The sequence below is a fragment of the Panthera onca genome, chromosome B3, assembly GCF_046562875.1.
Source record: "Panthera onca isolate mPanOnc1 chromosome B3, mPanOnc1 haplotype 2, whole genome shotgun sequence".
Classification (NCBI taxonomy): Eukaryota; Metazoa; Chordata; class Mammalia; order Carnivora; family Felidae; genus Panthera; species Panthera onca.
Window position 1 is genome coordinate 30,141,917 of NC_138344.1, and position 21,346 is coordinate 30,163,262.

Genomic DNA, 21,346 nt, shown 5'->3' on the forward strand with positions numbered 1-21,346 from the left:
ACACAAAAAAATTAACATTTGGGGTGCCTAGGTGGCTCAGTCGGTTGAGTGACCGACTTTGGCTCAGGTCATGATCTCACGGTTTGTGAGTTCAAGCCCTGCGTCAGGCTCTGTGCTGACAGCTCAGAGCCTGGAACCCGCTTCGTATTCTGTGTCTCCCTCTCTCTCTGTCCCTCCCCTGCTCATGCTCTGTCTCTGTCTCAGAAATAAATAAATATTTAAAAAAAAATTTTTTTTTTACAAATTAACATTTGGGTTAATGAAATGTTAGAATCCTAACAAAAGCCTTCCCTTAGATTCTGTATTGGCCAGCTTTCTTTGTTGTTGTTGTTTTGGCTCCAAAGACAATGTTTCTATAAAACCTTTCCTGCTTCAGGAGTTCTTATGCTAACTACCTCTTGTAGATTCTCATTGCACACGATTTCCCCTCTATCAAAGCATTTCAACCAGACTATGAACTCCTTCCTTAGTTGTCCTTGTAAACTGGATCATACATACATCAATTGGATTGAATTTTAGCTTTTATGTGCACTTCCCTACCTAAACAGAAGGGGGATAATTTGGAAGGGGTCTCGCCAACAGTCACAAAATACTGGAAAAAAGAACCTTGCTCTCTTGATTGTACTTTAAAATTTTTGTATACAAGGCTGGAATATTTATCAGTTTGTAAACTCTGAAGGGGGAAGACAAGGTCTTCACATATGGTTACAACCCTCATAATACTTATTAAATGTTAGGAATATACAAGCTGCTTAATAAATGTTGAATATGGAAAAATAAAAGGTTAAAAATCTAAGAAGTAACATAGCACAGCTTAACTTTTCCAGTATACTAATGGGCATTCAGCAGAATGAATTTGAAAAAATGACTATTTAAATATAGGCTTTCTTTTGATAAGCAGTTTGAAGTAACGGAGGGAGTAGAAGTGTAATCAGACACAACCGTGTGACAACTTCTCTGAGCTTCTGTGTCCTTATTCTAAAACTAGACCCAACTTAGTTTACAGGGCTGCTATAATAATTAAAAAAATAATGGATGGAAAGCATCTATTAGCCCATGCCCCATAGTAGTGCTCAATAAATACATGGCAAATGTATGTGACCATGTGACTTATTCCTCAACATAACTTCAGCCTTAACAGCGATAGCCTTTCCTCCTTGCTTTATTGTCAACATATCCCTCATTTGTATTTAAGTCCCTTCTGATGACATTTCAGTTAAGAATTTCAAGTATGTATGCTTTTCCAAACTACTAGCTTCATTACATAATTCTGTTAGGAAGAAAACCTTCCATATTTTAACTATAGAAAAAAATCAGTTTTGCTATTTCACTGCTTTTCTGAAACCCTAGCACAGTAATAATATTTATGACACCGAGCACTAAAGTTTACGAAGCAGTAAATAGCTTTTGAGGCTGATTAAACACCTCTATTTCACTTCACATACTCCAGTACCATAGGCATTACTCCTTAATTAAATGCTTGCTTATGTTACGTAAGGACCTTTTCCGGTCCTACACCTTTCAATAAATATTAGACTGAGAAAGAAGGAAGAGAAGCTAAATTATTGGAGGAGATACTATTAATACTAAAACTTCTGTTCAAAGCTGGTCACCAAGACGACATCATGCACAAGTTTTAGTATTTGAAAAACAATTATCAAGGAGCACCTTGGCTGGCTCAGTTGGTAGGGCATGTGACTCGATCTCAGGGTTATAAGTTTGAGCCCCATATGTTGGGTGTACAGATTAAAAATAAAATCTTTAAAAAAAAAAATCAAGGGACGCCTGGGTGGCTCAATCAGTAAAGCATCTGACTTCAGCTCAGGTCATGATCTCATGGTTCATGAGTTCGAGCCCCAATGTGGGCTTTGCACTGACAGTGTGGAGCCTGCTTGGGATCCTCTCTCTCCCTCTCTCTCTGCCCCTGTTCTGCTCTATCGCTCACACTCTCTCAAAGTAAATAAATAAACTTTAAAAAAATAAAAATGAAAACCACCCAGAAAAAGCTGTCCTTTGGAAAGAGATCAATTCCATTTGAAATGTTGGAGTTCAGGTAAAACCATAAATATCCAGACAATGCTCCTTTTCAATTTTCGTTGAAAACAATTATAAAAAGTCATTTTATAATTTTCACTTGATATTAATTCAGCACTTGAGTGGCAAAAGATCAGAAAAGCACAAGTTCCTGTGTCATTACCAAAGATGAATGTGTCTTCTCTCATTTGTGTGGGTTTTCTCCCAGGGTAAGATAAAGGCAAAGTTAAAAGAGAAACCTTAGACATCCCTGACAAGTTATCTCAGGGCTTTGCAGTTCATAGGAAGTTCAGCTGCCACCACCACTTTTAACTCTCTTAATTCAGGAAGCAAGTGGTAAATCCGTAATTTTGCACAGATAGGAGGAATGACCTGTAAGGCTGCCACAAGTTATAATTCATAATAAAATGTGTGTTTTTCAGCAAGGGAATAAACATCTTTACAGCTCCAAAAAAAAATAACAGTCTGTAATGTCCTGAGTGGCAAAATGCTGGATACACTGTATTTATGAAATTGAGCAATTTATCACAGATTGAAAATGATAGTGATATGCAAATGTAATGATGTAATAAAATGAAGGAAGTGGTCATTCATCAGATAAATCATCCCCTATACCAGCTTCTATTACCCAAATGTCCTCTGTCTCCACCCCCTATTTAATCCAAAAAAGTCTGGATAAATAACTTTTTCTGATCTGTAAGCTAAACACCAAATTGTATTTCACAGGTTCCCTCAACTAAGTTGTTCTTGTATATTTTGCATTTGCCATCAAACCTATCAACTTATTTCATTTGCAATCATCTTTATTATTTACACTAATAGAAAAGGGACAGAGTGGTAAATAATCCAAAACATTCAAAAATCAAAATTGCAGAAATTCAAAGAAGATGGTAAAAGAACTTTAAGCCATGATATAGAAGGAACTGAGACTATTCTTCCTGGAGAAAAGCTACCTAGAAAAGACATGATGGCTGTCTTTACATACAAAAGTTGTTATTCCACAGACAGTGCTAAGAATTAAAAGCCAGTGGATGAAAATTTTAAGGAGGCAGGTTTGAGTTCACTGTATGAAAGACAAGCTCTTACATGTGGGTGGCACAGAACACTCAGGAACAAACAACCCTGAATAGAGAGGTGGCTAGACTAAAACTAAATGGCCTCTAAAGCCTCTTTCCACTCTTGAGTCTATGACTTTGCACTATATGTTTAAAATCGGGACTAACTCTGGATATTTGTCAGCAGATCATGAAATTACACAGAATTCTAAGTGTGAGGTCTGAGTCTGGGGGTTAGGGAAGTGAGGAACAGAATGCTCACCCTGAATCACTCTTTTTAAAGTCCCTTATGTTCCTAGTGTGGTCAGAGTACCCATTTAAGTGCAGCTTCTATTACTCAGAACTTTTCTGAACAAAGTAAACAACTGTTAACTTTCTCTGTGGGTTCTGTACCAAAAATTGACAAACAAAACAAACAAAACTAAAAATTGGGAGAGAAAAATGGTTACACTGTAAAAAAAGATTTAGAGCCAAAGAATCTAGGGTGCTGACAAGACCTCTATTTAAGGAATTTATCAAGAAATCCAGACAGGACAAGAATCTAACGGAATGAGTGAAATGAGCAGTTTGTATACAAGGAATGAAGCTTTTCCAGAGGAGTGAATGCAGAAAAGCTACTTTTAAAGATAGGAGCTACAATCATTTTTGAAAATTAAATGCAACTATATGCTCTCCACCTTGCTCAACTCCACAAGTTTATGCAGAATAAGTGAAACCTATAACAAAAAAGTCTGCTATAGATAGCTCTGGGTGGGGATATCCTGAGGAAGTGCTGAGAGTTGAAGGTATCTACATGATAAATGTTTCAGACAGGAGAAACCTGTGCAAAAGTCCAGAGATACTAGGGAGCAGAGCATGTTTAAAGAGTCAAAAGAAAACAAGTGAGGCTAGAAAAGTGGACACACAGGAACCAATGCATGCAGTACACTACAGGCCACATTAGGATTTAGTCTGTAGCCTAAGCTCATTGGTCAACCAGAGAAGAAGGATTTTTAAACACAGTGCCATAATGATCAGATGTGGAGTCTGAAAAGATCACTGGATACTGGGTAAAGCAGGTACTTTACAAGTTGCCAAAGCAGAAGCAGAAGGACCATTTAAATACATCATAATGATGACAGTCTAGAACAAAGTGTAAAGTTGATGGAAAGTATATGAATTCAAGAGGTATTTCAAGTTGTGAAACTGAATAAAGGAAACTTCGTTTAAAATTGAGTCTAGAGGCCAGAAGGAAGAGCTCTCCTTCCTATTACTCGTCACTAACTATAACCTAACAAGAAGAGACACACTTTGCATTCCCAACAAGAAACCTATTTTGCTGCTTCAACAGAAAGTGGAAAAATTTTCCTTGCCCAGCAACAAGCTCAGCCAGTAAGAAAACACAACTTAGCCAATGAGAAACTGTCAACACCCTGAACATACGCAGACTTTCCTTCAAAGCAGTCCCTCCCAACTTCCTCCTTTTCTCTATAAAGTAACATTCCTCTCTTTGGACATCCAGACTTGTCTAGGGTTTGTCATAACTTCCATATCACAAATTGTAATTCTTCTGCTATTCCTGAATAAACCCATTTTGCTGATAAAATAACTGGCTGTTTTATTGTTAAGGTCAACAAAATATAACAGCCAGTTATGTGACAACAGAGGTTGAGTATAGAGATCCTTGAGAATGATAGTGAGAATTAGGGAAGGTCTTCTGAAAGACCAGCTCTGTCTTTAAGGTTAAAAGGCATTGGAAGTACCAAGAATTTCAGGCTGAGGAAATGTTCTGAGATAAATAAGAACACAGTAAACTAAAGAAGAATTAGTTAAATGTTTGGAATGAAGTCAGGGGTGTGTCCTGCAGAGTGGTTTTGTGTGGGGACACTGCCATGAAACAACACTGGACAGCCAGGCAGGGTGAGACTCTGCAAGACTTTCAAGAGGAAAAATTTTGAACTTTATACTCGAAACAATGCAAAGCCAACATGTAATTTTACTGAAGAGAGAAACAAGATTTCATCTGCCTCTTAGAAAGACTGCTTTGCCTGTAGGGTGAGGAGAATGAATTGGAGGCATGGGGACTAGCATTGTAATGTTGTATATGAAAGGTTGTAATGTTGTATATGAGAGAAATTTCTAAGGGTCAGAACTAGTAGAGGAGTAAAGGAATTAAATAAGATGGGATAAAAAATATTTACAAGGTAAGAAAACAGGCTACCAAATGGTAAGCAAATGGATGTGGAGAGTTAGAGAAAAGTAAGGGACTAGGATCACGCTTGGGTTTCTGTCCTGGAACTAGCTAAACTGCCAAGCCAGTTTCAGATACAGAGAATGCAGTAAGATAAAGTGACAGATGATGAGTAATCATGACCAAGCAAATGACAAAGGTATACTACATTCTGTTTTTAATCATAGTCACTCATGTAATTATCCTATTCTGCATATCATTATTAAAACTGGGGCCAGTAGGAACAGGGATGATATCAACAGAGTTCCTCTCTTTTTGCCCATACACATGGTAGGTCTTTAAATATTTCTTAAGTAAACTAATGGTAATTTTGCCAACCAAACTGATATCTGAATTGACTAAGACTTTGTGCTCAGCTGCTGCAATTACCGAAAAACCAAGGAACAATAGTTAACACATGGGAGTTTACCTTATTTTAGAAGTCTGGAGCTGGGCAAACCAGGGATGGTTCAACCATATAGGTCACCAATGACATCACAAAACAAAGTCCCTTCTATCTCTCTACTGTGCATTCCCTAGCATCTGCTTTCATACTTATGCCGAACATTCAGGTATCAATTCCATTTTGACGGGACGAAGGCTGAAGAGCCCCAAAATATATCCCTCCAGGTTTTGACTTGATTTTGGAAAGAAACCCTTTCCCAGGAGGTTTGTATTTAGTATCTCTCTGGCCATCACTGTGTCACAAGGTCACCCCTGGCTGAAAGATGTCTAAGAAAGAAGGAAAGGACGGAAAGGTAGTAGGAAATGAATATTTAATGAGCTAACCTAAATCTGCCATGGTAAAATTCATATTTGGTTTACCAGAGATCTTAAGGGGAAAAAAAGGAGGGGGGGGGGGGACCAGAACTAAGAAAAAAAAATAGAGAAAAATATAATAGCACCCAAGATTTTGGTTTTTAATACTATCCTCCAATGAAAGGAAACAAGGCTCCTTGAAAAATGGGTGATTGTAGGTCTGTGACAGACAACACACAATAGGCCTAGAGCATCTTGTAGTGTCAGAAAATAAGGAAACACTTAGAAAACAAAAACAAACACAAAACCTTGTTGATGGAGTATGTCCAAGAGACAAGTGAAAGAGCTCCAGCCAAAGCTGGAATCATTTGAATAAAATATACTATTGGGTTAAAACCTAAAGGATAAATCTCCATGAGTTCATTCTCATGATTAAATACATAAATAAACTGGGGAGAAAAGACAAATCTCCTGTGCAGAAGAATTCCTAATAATTTATGTAAATACTCTACCCTCAAGGAAGTGAAGCATAACTCTGATTCTGTAAGTAGAGACTTTGCATAAAGACTTCCTTCTAAAGAGCAGTGTATTAAATGGAAGGAGTAAAGTAATTTACAATACAGAAGAAATCTGACAAACACCAACTACTTCAGCCAGGTAATCAAGGTTAATATCAACGTGATAATTCATGTTGATAGTAGGTACTTCTTGATATGATGTGATGAGGCTGGCACTTTACCTCTGTGGGCACTTTACCAAAAACCCACCACACTGCAGTATAATCATGAGATAAACATCAGATAAATTCCAAAAGAGGGATATTCTACAATATACCAGTACTTCTCAAAACTGTCAAAGACATCAGGGCGTCTGGGTGGCTCAGTCGGTTAAGTGTCCGACTTCAGCTCAGGTCATGATCTCGTGGTTTGTGGGTTCAAGCCCTGCGTCAGGCTCTGTGCTGACAGCTCAGAGCCTGGAACCTGCTTTGGGTTCTTTGTCTGCCCCTCTCTCTGCCCCTCCCCTGCTCACACTCTGTGTCTGTCTCTCAATAATAAATAAACGTTTAAAAAAAATGTAAAAAAAACCTGTCAAAGACATCAAAAATAAAGAAAATATAAGAAACTGTCACAGCCAAAAGGAAGCTAAAGAAACTTGAATAAACAATGGGTAGTTAATAATAATGTATCAATATTAAAATACCAACTGTAACAAATGTACCAAATTAATGTAAGATATGAATAGATGAAACTGTGTGTGTGGGGGAAGGTATATGTGTGTATTGGGGGGGGAGGCATATGGCAACTCTGTATCATCTTAATTTTTCTATAAAGCTAATACTACTCTTAAAAAATTTTGTTAAAAATATAGCAGCTACCTATAATGCCACCACAGTATTAATACACTGAGAAAGATTTTATTAGTTTTTTTCCCCTATGAGTATATGTATTTGTACATCAAACAGGTTTATGGTTTTTCTTTTTTTTATTTACTGCACCCACTTATTTTTTTTAAAGCTTTTAATTCTAGTTAGTTAATATACAGTGATATATTAGTTTCAGGTGTACAATATAGTGATTCAACACTTCTGGTTTTTCTTTTTATTTTAGTTACATGATAAATACATGTTCACTGTAGACAAATCAGAATGTAGATTTAAAAAAAAAAAAAAAACTTCTGTAATGCTATACCAAAAAATAAAAAAAAAGGTTGCCATTGTGACATACAGCTTTCCAGCCATGTATGGGAATATCTAGCTGAGTTTCTATTCATCTATGCACTATTCTTTCATCAGTTACTTCCTAATCCATACATAACCATCCCTAGATTTCAGCTCAGAAGTCACTTTCTCTGGGAGCTCCTCCCTGGTTCCTAGTCCAGGCTGAGTGACCTGACAGGCACTTACTTGCACAGCTCTCTGTACTGCTTTTTCCTAGTCAATATCACATTTGTAATCAAATAGTCAATTGAGGAATTAATCATTACTAATGTCTATCTTCCCTCTAAAATGTAAGTTTCATGTATTATTTATTGCAGTTTCCCCAGCATGGTGCCTTGAACACAGCAGGCATTCAATGAGGAGTAACTGAGTAAATGAATGAATAGTACATGTACATAGTGAAGTAACCATATAGCTAGTAAAGTCATGTGTACAGACATGAAAAAATATTCAAGATACCTTAGTAAAAGAGAGGCAAAACAATGTGCACAGCAAATCCCTGGTTTGTTTTCATAACAATAACAAAAACTTAATGTATGCGTAAAAAAAAACATACAATAGTTCATAATAATTAACTTTAGGGGGGAGATTTCTGTAGGTTTTCACTTTCTAGTGTATGTATTTTTATCACATTTCCACTTTTAATAAGTATGCATTATTTTTATAAATAGAAAAACAAAGATAAAATATGCATTCATTATAGACAAGATGGAAAATAAAGACAAGTTCTTTTTTTTAAAAAAAAAACAAAATCTCTAATTGTCAATCTCATTATACCAGACATAACCATAGGTTACATTTGTACCTTACATATTTATTTTGGTTTGACATGGTATAGAAAAATTTGTATTTTGACTTTATGTCTCATTTCATCCACATAATCATCCCTTCAGATAGACAACCCGTGGCCACAAAGGAAGTAGCACAAATGGGGTGATTGGATGATGAGCATGTGACACTCTTGCACTCCCATTAGCCCTAACAGTTCAGCAAGAAATGGTCAAAGTTGAGATTTCTTATGTATCATGTAATAGGTGAATTCAAATATAATGGCTCTATAAATGTGAATTCACCACTTTTATAATACTTTAAAAGTTGTTGATATAGACAAATATTTATTGTGGCCTTAAGGAAAAACATTAATAATGATACAAAAAAATAGAATAACTATTGATACATGTAATCAACTTGGATAGATATCAAGAGAATTAAACTGGGTGGAAAAAAGCCAATCTCAAAGGTTGTACTATATGATTCCATTTATATAAAATTCTCAAAAAGACAAAATTTCAGAGATGGATAGCAGATTAGTGGTTGCCATGGATGAGGAATAGGGGTGAGGACTGGGAATGACTATAAAGTGGTAAGTAGGAAGGAGCTCTTTGGGGGTATGGAACAGTATTGTCTTAACTATGGTGGCAATTAGCCAAATCTACATATATGATAAAATTACACAGGACCACACACACACACACACACACACACACACACACACACACACACACACACATGCATACACACAAAAGCATGTAAAACTGGTGAAATCTGAATAAGGTTGGTGGACTGTACCAACATCAATTTCCTGATTTTGTTATTGTACTACAGTTTTGTAAGATGTTACCATTGGAGAAAACAGCGTGAAAAGGACACAGCAACCCTCTATACCATTTAGGCAACTTCTTATATTTATTTTGAAATTAAAGTTCTTTGAAATGGACAAAAAGGCAGCTGGTAAATGATACCAAAACAAACAAACACCTCATAATTTACCCTTGTCAGAAACCCTTTATATTAGGTTTTCACGAACTTTCAATACAGAGTAACAACTAAATGGAAAGGCATATGAATACTACAGGGGGTAATTTCTAACAGAGCTGTCCAACAACAGAATGGGAACTCAGGGAGGTAGTCAGCCCTCCACTGGAGGTATCTGGACAAAGATGGGAGGATTTTCTGACAAGGGATATGGTAAGAATGACTTTTTACTTTACATGTGGGAGTAAATCCCTACTCTACTCTAAAGCCCCTTTATGGATTTGGCAAACACATGGTGTAAGTAACACAAATGCTACTCCATCCCTTCCCAACTTGTGATCATGTCAGACATTATTAGACTGTACCACTCCTTCACAAATGTCCCCGCAAGCCTCCTAGTTGTCAACAGATTCTCCAGGCAGTTACTACCAAGCAGTCTGAGTTGGCACCTCCTAACAATGTGGTCAACATTCTGTAAACTCTGTGATGATGGCAAAACTATAAACTTTAACTCAAAAGGAAAGCTTTGCAGAACCTTGCATTAGAACCAAGAAGACTAATAACATAGATTCCAGAGAAGACTGCCTCCAGCTCAGCAATAATCATAATCATTATGATAATGCTTTGAAATTTAATAGTCACTCTGATCTAATGACGAATATCACTCAAAATAAATTAGACTTACCTTTTAAACTACTCTTACAGAAAAGGTGAGGAATATTCTTGGTCTACATCAGGGGAAATTCTAGCACATGGAGTGAACAATAATTTGCCCCAAATACAGTTAAAAACAAAAAAGCATACCCAAGTACCACTTACGAAACTCAAGGCTTTGAATCTTTTGAGTGGTCTACAAACACCTTTAATTTCAAAAGTAGTATAATAAAGAAAATCTCAAATAGAAAAAATAAGTGTATACTTAATAATAATTAAAACTATTATCTCTGAAGTAATCAAAAAGTTAATAACCAATTTTGAAAGTTCCTAAATGAAAGTAAAGGGAACCAAAACTGGCTGTAATTTCCAAAAAGGAAACTTTTGTTGGATACACATAGCATTCTAGGAGTAGCTCATGATACTAATGGAAAAGAGCATGCCAGCTCATAAACAGAACTAAAGCACAGAGAGATAAAAGGTTCTTTGAAGTGTTTCATTTTTTATAAGATGTTTTAAAGAATAAGAAAGGATAATACCAACCACTTCAACTAGCCAAGAAATGAAATAAAAACAGCAAATGTGTACCTCCTATAGGCCTCTGTTTTCTAATTTTGTGCATCATCAAAGCCCTCTCAAGTAAGTTCTGTTGCACAAGGCTATTTGTCCTAATGTTATGGACTTTCCAACACCAAATTTATAGATGCACCCAATTAGAGCAGAGCAAACTGACTGCCATTGGTAGTACCACTACAGAGGGCCCTTTACTCTTTCCTTATTTACTTTCTTTATTTGCAAAATGGGAAGTTGCTCCCAATAGAAAATATCTTTAGAAGGTTAGCTATAAAGCAGCACCAATATATGAGGTTTTGTTATGATAACCAAAATGCCTCTTTGTAACAAAAATATTCTCATGTCTTATGACATATTTTGATTTTACTCTTGGTTATCATCATTGAAATTGCTGATACATGGTGTAAGAAATAAGAAGAGTTTCTGAAAGATTCTCCTAAGAAGGAATGGCTGCCTCCCTCAGCCATGTGGTGACTTTTGGCTTTCTGACCTTGGTCTCTCTTTATTCCCTAGTGTCATTGCAACCAAGAGAAATCACCTGCTACAAAAGCTGGTAATAAAATGTCTACCCCTATCATATGGCAATTATTCACACAGCTCTCTCTCCCATGGTCTTCTTCAAGAATAAAACACTTCATCTCATGCATTTATATCCCTAGTGTTGAGCATGATGCTTGCACAAAGTAGGCCCTGGGGAAATGTTTATTAAAACATTCAATAATCACTGCAAAACCCTCTGAAGAACAACTCTACTGTTTACTAGAATTTTATTTTTCAAGTTTTTCTAGACAAATAAAACAGCAGCACCCAACAATTTGTGCTTTGTCTCTCTGCAGTTCATTATTTTTCATATCCAAGAGTCAAACAACCTTATCTAGACCAGCTAAGTTGAGCCTCCTTTGTTTCGAAGAATAGATTAAGATAAAAAAAAAAAAAAAAACCCGTTACAAATATAAGGTAATATGAATGTAACACAAAATTAGCACTAATTATAATTTTAAAAAATAAACCATAACTGTAGACTAAAACTAACTTCTATAATTTAGAAATCTAATGCAATATAGTTTGAATCTATTAAATTTCTAAATTGTAAGAGAAATATGATCTCAGGGTGCCTGGGTGACTCAGTAGGTTAAGTAACCAACTCTTGATTTTGGCTCAGGTCATGATCTCGCGGTTTCTGAGATCAAGCCCCACATTCAGCTGGAGCTGTCACTGGGAACCTGCTTAGGATTCTCTCTTCTCTCTCTCTCTCTCTCTCTGCCCCTCCCCTGGCTCATGTGCTCTGTCTCTGTCTCTCTCAAAATAAATAATTAAAAAAAGAATTTGATCTCAAAATATTCCCTATAGACTATAACAGATAAAATCTCCCCATTTGCTCTGCCATTCCAGCCTTCTATGTTGAACACTTAACATCCTCCTCCTGTTTCCCTGTCCCCCATCTCTACCCAGAGTCATCTTTGGATTTTAGAGAAAATGACATAATGAACTTCACCATTATGACCAATTATCTTTGATAAAGGGATTCTCTGAAACATCAATAACACTTCCAACTACTCTTATCAAAAACCACACAATTCTGGGTCTTGGCAATCTTTTAAACAGAGGGGTAAACACAGAACTTTTAAACTAAGAGAAATAAAAGGACAGAATATCTCCAATAGTAACAGAAATGTCAGAACCATTTCAAAACAAAGTCATACCTAGTTCATTAAAATGAAAATTAAACTACACTTTCTTCTGGCATAAATGGAATGTAGGGCTGGGTATGTTCTGGGACTCCCTCTCTCCTTGTTTCAAATTATACTTCCCATATGATGACAGCATTCTCTGAACTCTGGGAATATTTCCCTCATCATAGAAACTTCCTGGCTGGTAATCTAGGAGAAAAAAAAATCATTCTTGGCTTCTGGATCCAATATCCTAGCAATGGTGGGAGGACTACTCCCTAAGATGTCAAGATGGTTCTGAATCTGATAGTACCTCATTTACCCCTAAACACGGAATCAATCAGGGTTTATTATATTCCTGATATTATTCTGTTTAGGAAGCAGCCTGACTTGTGAGATGTATAAAAAAAATTAGCAGTGACAAATGAGCTCATACTTTAGGCAGACAAAAGAAAAATTATTTCTTGTACTGTATTTTGAAAATCCTCAGAAATTAAGTTTACCAAGGCAGAATAATCCTAATCTTCAGAATATGCAAAGAAAATCCAAACACTTTTGATGGGACTCTTTGTTTTACGTAATAATTAATAATACCATTAGACAAATTATATTTTAAAAAGATAAGAAATAAGTAACCAGGATTTTAGAAATAAGAAAATAACCAAATATTTTCATACTAAAAAGTGTTCTTAAACGATTACTAACACAGTGGTAAAATGTTTATATTGATTTTTAATAATTACAGAATCAAATATTTGAATGTTAAGTTAAACTAGTCCCTGTACTCATCAGAATACTGTTCTAAATTAAGTAAATCATTGTTGGGGCAAAGATATGTTTAAAATGAAACCAGTTAAATAAAGAAACAACCCAATGAATCACTGTAAATTCCTATGCCAACAAGATGAAAAAAATCAAACTTGGCTCTAATGTACTCCAAACATCTGTCTGCATTTCTTTAACACTCATATTCCTCATAAGTAAGAGGCAGATAATTATGAAACAAGTTCCTTTTTATAACATATGTATAAATATATGTGACAACTGACCACTTTTAAAAATATTTTGGAACATTATGTCAATAATAACAAAATACACTAAGACCATAATTAAATATTCCTAATTAACAAAAAAGAAATACTAAGTATAGATAGCTGTTAGTTCCTCTTATGTGAACCCTGATAAACTAAAACACCACATCAACTTTAAAAAAAATTCAAACACTTGTTAGATTTTCCTTTTGATATAATCAGAATCATTGTAAAGATTCTGTTTTAAGGAGAAAAACTGCAATGTTATTACAAAAACCAAAGGACTAAACTTAAGGAAGGTACTCACACTTGGAAGATTTAAGAATTAATTGATGAGCACATTATGGAAGTAGGAATAGCACATGTGGTGGGGGGGAGGGCAACGAGGAGTGGAGGAGAAGGAGGAGGAGGGGGAGGAGGAGGAGGGGGAGGAGGAGGAGGGGGAGGAGGAAGAGGGGGAGGAGGAGGGGGAGGAGGAGGAGGGGGGGGAGGAGGAGGAGGAGGAGAGAGAAAAAAACCCTCTAGCACTAACAGTCGTTCACACTGACTTCAAGGATACTTTAATACCACAGTTCATCTCTCTCACAGTTTCTTGAAGACCACTACTCTCAGTCCCAGTGGAGATGACTAAAGTCTGATAATGGAAACTTCATTCTCCAACAATACATCAGAAGATCACTTTATAATATACCATATGGATTTTAACCCATAATGGCAGGCCCATTATTACATATACATTTTTTAAAAGCCTTCCAGGTATCATCCTCAGTTTCCTCAATTAAAAAAAAATGTATCTACAGTTATGGGGATTACAGACAATATATAGCAAGCTTCTACCACAGGGATCTTGTAAGGTATCTGGCACAAGTCTATGTTTTGAATATACTGTAAAACTGTACAATAAATATCTTTAAAAAGAATAAAAAAGGCGAGACCCAAGTCAAAGATCTAACACCATGTAAACCAAATTTAGTAACTGATAATTCTTTTTCGACTGCCTTCAAAAGTGCTCTATATAAAAATTGTACTGCAACAAAATCACCAAAGGTTCTATTCAATACACAGCCAAATTTAAAATATAAAATAAAAGAAATAGAACAAGTATTGCTTACTGGCTGCATACCACACACTAGGCATAATACTGGAAGCATAACACAACAGGTCAATAATATAGGTCGTCATATTGATAAGTAAATTGAGGCTCTGACAGCTATTCATTCAGCTAGTTACTCAGTGGCAGAGCTGGGATTCAACGTGGGTTTGAGTGATGGCAGTCTCTTTTCTTTCCAGTGACACACACAATTCACATAGAAGTAATTAAGAAATTTGGAAAGCATAAACATTATAGGCAAGATAGTTGTTTTTAAAGCAAAGGAATTGTTTCCACTTAAGCATTCAAGAAACAACAATACTGGTTTTAGATCATCAGAAAACAGGGGCGTCTGGGTGGCTCAGTCGGTTAAGTGTCCAACTTTGGCTCAGGTCATGATCTCATTGTTCATGGGTTCAGCCCAGTGTTGGGCTCTGTGCTGACAGCTCAGAGCCTGGAGCCTGCCTTGGATTCTGTCTCCCTCTCTCTCTGCCTCTCCCCTGGTTGTGTGCTCGCTGGCGCGCTCTCTCTCTCTCTCTCTCTCTCTCTCTCTCTCTCAAAAATAAATAAACCTTAAAAGAAAGGTATTAGGTCATCAGAAAACAACTAAATATTTATATTCCAATTAGGCAAACAAAAAAAGAAATCAGATATAACAAAACATTTATTTACCATACAAGTTGCTCAGTTGGTATAGAAAGATACAGAAGGTATACAGGACATTTTTTAGACTACAAAAAAATAAATTTCTTCAAAATCTAAAATGTAAGAGGAGATATTTCTCTCTTTCTATTAAAAAAATCACATTTATTTTTATTAATGGACAAAAGTACAGCCAACAAGCCATGAAGTGATTTTGCTATTTCTGAAACTAATAGTGTAAAACAAGTGTGACCACAGATTTGCAATTTACTAGTAAAGCATGATTTCAAACCAAAATACAAAGCAAAGCAAAATTTTACCTTGGCCAGTGTGTTTCTCACATCACCTAGAAAGGTACTCTTAGAGCAAAAAGCCAGAATCGCCAATTCCTAGGTAATGTTAGAGGACTAGACACTGCCAATCAAAGCAAGGGTTAAATAAAACTCAAGTTATGCTTCCAGATAATGGGAATTTTGTTGATTTATCGTTAAAAAGAAAATCATTCATGCAGATTATCTATAGCCAAGTCTGAAGTGAGTGTGACTTTTTTTTCCCTCTCTGCCAACTGGCACACTCTCACCCACTATAACCCTCACCTTGCTTAGACTGAATTGGTTTATAAGTGCTCTAACATTTGGTATAATCAAGCAAATCAGAAAGGTAAGTCACTGGAGAAAATTCATAGCACTACATTCTAATGATTCATACAAATGATTTTCAGAAAATCAGCAACACAACTCACATTCATTAGTAAAGATGACTGAGACATGGCCATTCTACTGATGTGTACTGCACAGTGTTTTGTCCCTGAGTTATTCTGCATCAGGTGATGATGTAATAACAGCAGAACACATAAGTAAAAATGTAACCTTACAGTATCAAATTTATCAAAAGATGTAATAAAATAGGTTTCTAAAGTTCACTTCACAAAAGAAAACAAAAATGATAGGGGAAATGCTGAATATAGTCCTCTCTACCCTGAAAGAAAAAAGGTGTAATTTCCTTCCTCAATCAATTTCACTAGTCAGTTAACATCTTGGTTCTAATTTAAGAGTTGGACCTACTCACCATCTGAATTACCAGACAGAGGGAATGCCTAACACTAAAAGGAAAGAAACATAATTCTTAAATTTTTTAAATACTTTGAAATTGGGGTAAGGGGGAGCACAGTAAAAGCAGAAGTCCATTTTAATTTTTTTTTCTTATTTTAAAAGTAGTAATTATAGAAAATTTGAAAAACACAGAGGTGGTGGTTCAGTCGGTTCAGCATTGGACTCTTGATTTCAGCTCAGGTCATGATCTCATGGTTGTTGAGTTCAAGCCCTGCATCAAGCTATGCACTGACCATGCTGAGCCTGCTTGGGATTCTCTCTCTCCCTCTCTCTCTGCCTATCATGTGCCATATCTTCCTCCAAAGCACTTATCTCTGATTGACTATTTATTCTTCTGTCTCTGCTGATTAGACTGTAAATTCCATGAAGGCAAAGATATGATCTTTTTTATTTTTTCTCGAAGCAGTATTCTATCTCTAGAATCTAGAACAATGCCTGGGTTGTCACTAATATTTGTGAGTGAATGACTTAATAATTGCATGAGTAACTAGGATCAGAGTTTTGTCTAAAGTGTATACTCAGTTTTTGTGATTTACTATTATCTGTTAAAGCATTCCTAATTTTTGCACAGCATCCTGTTATACATATATAATAAATTCAATTAACTTTCTATTTTAATTATTTCTAATATCATAAATATCCTTATATACACATGTGTATATATGTAATATACACCAAATATCCTAGAATATATGTCTTTTTGCACAGCTGATAGTTTCTTTAGTATGAATTATTTTAAGTAAAACTGTTGAGTCAGAAGGTATGTAGATCACGAATGCTTTTAACACATTTTTCTACACTGTCCTAGAAAATGGCTATATCATTTGATTCTACCCCTAGCGATGTAAGACCATATTTCTCCTCATCAACAATGAGTATTTGGGTCTTTTTACCAAAACACAAGGGCTGATTGTTTCCTGAACCTAAAAAAAGTAAGATATGATCACCATGTAATACTTTATTTGATTCTTACTAAGTTTTTTTTTTTAACAGAAAAGCTTGAGGAAAATACAAATTTTATTAATGACAGTGGCTGTTTCTAAGCAACATCTTCCACACTGGCATCTATTCTCAAACAGACTTATTTGAAAGGTAAATATTCACTTGGATTTATAAATGCTGGGGTGCTTGTTTAAAGAAATAAAATCATGCTATTTTATTATTAAAACAGGGAAATTATTTTTAAAAGTCTTAGCAATCTGGTAGATTTAAAAAGTATCTCAATTTTTTTTTAATGTTGTTTTATTTTGAGAGAGAAACAGCACATGTGCACAAAGGAGGGGTGGAGAGAGAGAGTGAGAGAGAATCTCAAGCAGGCTCCACACTATCAGTGAAGAGCCCAATGCACAAACCATGAGATCATGCCTGAGTCAAAATCAAGAGTCGGACGCTCAACCAACTGAGCCACCCAGGTGCCCCAAAGTATCTCAATTTTTTAAAAAGTATCTCATTGCAGTTTTATTTTCAATTTTTTTGTTAACTAATGAGACTGACAATGTTTTCCCATGTTTACTGATTGTTTCTATGTCTTCCTTGACAAACTGCTTATTCATGACTACACATTTTCCTATTCAGTTAATTTCTTACTCACTTCTGAGACCTCTTCTTTTATTAAAGGTGTTAAATTGTTATCATGTGGCATCCATATTTGCTCATAGTCAACATTTGTCTTTTAATTTTAACAATATTTGACACCTTTGTTTTTTCCTTACAGCCAAATCATTTTTCTTTTTCTTTAAGAAAGGGAGAGAAAGAGACAGAATGCATGTGAGTGGGGGAATGGGGTAAAAGGGGAGAGAGAGAGAGAATCCTACACAGGCTTCACACTCAGTGCAGAACCCAAAGCAGGGCTTGATTCCACAACCCTGGGATCACGACCTGAGACAAAATCAAGAGTCAGGCACCCAACTGACTGAGCCACCCAGGAGTCCTGCCAAATCACTTTTTATATGTGGTTTCTTCATTTTATTTTGCATTTAAAGGAACCCTCCTATATACAACCAGCATGCTATCAATGGTGGTCTTGGACTGGGTGGAATTCTAGGTATTTTTTTCTTCTTTTTGCTTATATATTTCTTTCTTCTAAAAATTATATATGTGTAAGAAATATTTTCTTAAATGTTAAAAACAGGAAAGCCTTTCTCCACTAATTGATCATATGCTTACATATATATTTCCTCAAATTCTTCTATTCAACTATAAGAATATTTCAATATCTTATCCATCGGAAGTCTTAGTTTAAGGTGTGAAGTATGAATAAATTTATAATCTTCCAGTTTATAAACCAATTTTCCTACCACCATTTGTTAACTAATTCATTCTTTCTTCCAGTGAATTGAAATGATAGCACTATCATATACTAATATGTCTTTTTTTTTTTTCAGGACTATAGATGTTCTATTCTTAGTCATTACCATATGGTTTTAATTATTGCAGGTTTATAAAATCTTCTAATACATGGTAGTACAATTCCAACTCTATAACACCATTCCTTCAAAATTCTTCTTTTAAACGTATTCTTCTAGATCAGTTTCAGAAAAATTTGGTAAATTCTACTACCATCCCACCTCTGATCAAAAAGGTTGGTTAGGATGTTTACTAGGACTGTATTAAATTCATTGACTTGAAAGGAATCCACAAGATACCAAGTCTTCCTAATCAGAAACATGTTTAATCTCTACTTCTTTAAGTCTCTTTATGTGGTGTTGTAAAATTAAGTTTTCTTAAAATAACTTCTCTTCTTTCTTAGGGGTGTTCTTTCTAAATACTTGTTGGATTTTTTTTCACTACAGCTGCTAACTAGATGTTACTGAAAATTCCTGATCTCCATATACTTAGTGGATACACACCATATAACTTAATACTAGTTCAAATGGGTTTTCAAGTAATAATTTTCTTCAATTTTTAGGTTGATCATCATTATCACCTGTATATAGCAATTTAACTCTTTCTTTTTTCTAATGATCATACCCCACCATGCAGTCTTTTGGGTCCTGATGACCCTTTAGTCCTGGAAGAAGGCCTCCCATCTTGCTGGCTTTCCACCTGTTGATCCTGCCTGTTGTTCTGATCTTTCATGGGAGAATTTAGAGGTTGGCTCTCATCAGTTCAGTTCCTTTCATAGCGTCACTAGCAGAAATGCCTCCAAATGTGGAAAGTCCAGAAGAATATATTTTCATATTTCTCATTGAGTCAGAAATGTTTTCTTCTACTATTATCTGCTCCATCTCACTCTTTCCAAAATTCCTATTATTTGTACATTTTATCTCCAGACTTACCTTATTTTCCAGTCATCTTCATTTCCCCACCTTTTGCCTTTATACTACCCTGGGAAAGATTTCACAAGTTTTTCTAATTTGCTACTCACTGCATCTACAGCAGATTTTATTTTGGTAACTATATTTTCTATCCCTTTAGAATCCTATCAGATTGCTCTCTTCTTATAACTGATATTCAGCTTTCATAGCTTTTAATGACTGAATCTTTTTGAGAACAAAAACCTCACTCCATTGCTAGTTGGGAGATCAAACAACCTGGATAGAGTTTGAAATAGTGGTGTTGACAGCTGCTAACATAGGGACTAGGCTGCTTATGTAGATAGGTACCTTCTAGGGAGGTATTAGCAGCAAACTGTGGGTCTATGAACACTATTTACAAAGTACCAATACTTCTGGTCTGGGAGGCAAGAGACAAATTTTTTTTGAGAGAGAGGGTGCAACTGAGTGAGAGGCAGAGAGAGAATCCCAGGAGGGGCAAGGAGGGGGACAGAGGAAGAGGAGGAGGAGGAGAAGCAGGAGCAGGAGGAGCAGGAGAAGGAGGAGGAAAGAGAGAAAGAGAAAGGAAGGAAAGAAGGAAGAAAGGAAGGAAGGAAGGAAGGAAGGAAGGAAGGAAGGAAGAAACAAACAAACAGGACTCACCTGAAATGGGGTTTGAGCTCACTGGAAGCGGGCGGGGCTCATGCTCACCGGAAGCCAGGCTCGAAATTACCCCATGTGAGACTCAAACTCACTAACCGTGAGATCATGACCTGAGCCAAAGTCAGATGCTTAACGACTGAACCAACCAGGAGCTCCAAGAGAAATATAAATAAGGTGCCTTGTGGGACCACTCTTCAAGATTGCTGTTCCCGGGCAGCCTGGGTGGCTCCGAAAATTGGGCATCCAACTTCAGCTCAGGTCATGATCTCACCACTAATGAGTTTGAGCTCTGCAATGGGCTCTATGCTGACAGTTCAGAGCCTGGAGCCTGCTTCATACTCTGTGTCTGCCTCTCTCTCTGCCCCTCTCCTGCTCATGCTCTTTGTCTCTTAAAAAAAAAAAAAAAAAAAAAGGACTGCCCTTCCCAAATTTATATATATATATTTTTTTTTAATTTTTCGGGTATATTTAATCATTTTTTTAAAAATAATCTCTACACCCAACATGGGGCTTGAACTCACAACCTTGAGATCAAGAGTTGCACGCTCTATGGACTGAGTCAGCCAGGTGCTCCTGCCCCTCCCAAGTTAGGAGTTCTCCTACACTGAAGAACTGCCTACCAAAAATTATCCTAGGTTTTCTGGCATATGAGCAGCATCAAGCTCTAGTTTCTAACACATATGAAGGGTTTTTTTTCCCCATCCATGTATTTATCTATTGGTCTTTTCAATGAGAATTTAGATGAGTGAAGGCTGGGAAATGTGTTCTGTCTGCTATTTTGCCCAGCACTATTATCTGCCTTCTTGCCATATACATCATGCTGCCTCTTCCTACATTTAATTAATCCATACTTCTAGATAATGTTTTCTGATTTCCACTGTACCAATTCAAAGGGACTTTTAACATGCCATCCCTCCCACCCCAAACACCACACACTTCGGGATGCAAAGACCACACTAACACCCCTTCCTAGGGGATCTTTTACTAGGTCAGGTAGGATGATGGACTGATGGGATCCTGAATGGTCATAGTTAATAGGCCAGGTACCTGTGAATCTTAATTTTAGAAAGCAAGGCAGAAAGAGTAACAGTGACTCAAGCAGGGCTGCTGTGACCAGAGCCAACTTCT

The 21,346-nt window shown here is 36.2% G+C and overlaps 1 protein-coding gene across 10 annotated transcripts in view; it reads right to left on the reverse strand.

The window, feature by feature from the left end:
- The window catches only part of PEAK1 (pseudopodium enriched atypical kinase 1), a 313,202-nt gene that overhangs the window by 214,638 nt on the left and 77,218 nt on the right, over positions 1–21,346 (reverse strand). The window contains exon 3 of one of the 10 annotated variants that reach the window (XM_060617968.3): positions 17,893–18,034. The exons of 8 other annotated variants lie outside the window; for them this stretch is intronic. The gene's annotated coding sequence lies outside the window, so the exon portion shown is untranslated. Of the gene's footprint in view, positions 1–5,728; positions 5,763–17,892; positions 18,035–21,346 lie in introns of those variants that run through there. One more of the 10 variants, XM_078448911.2, reaches the window with a different exon arrangement.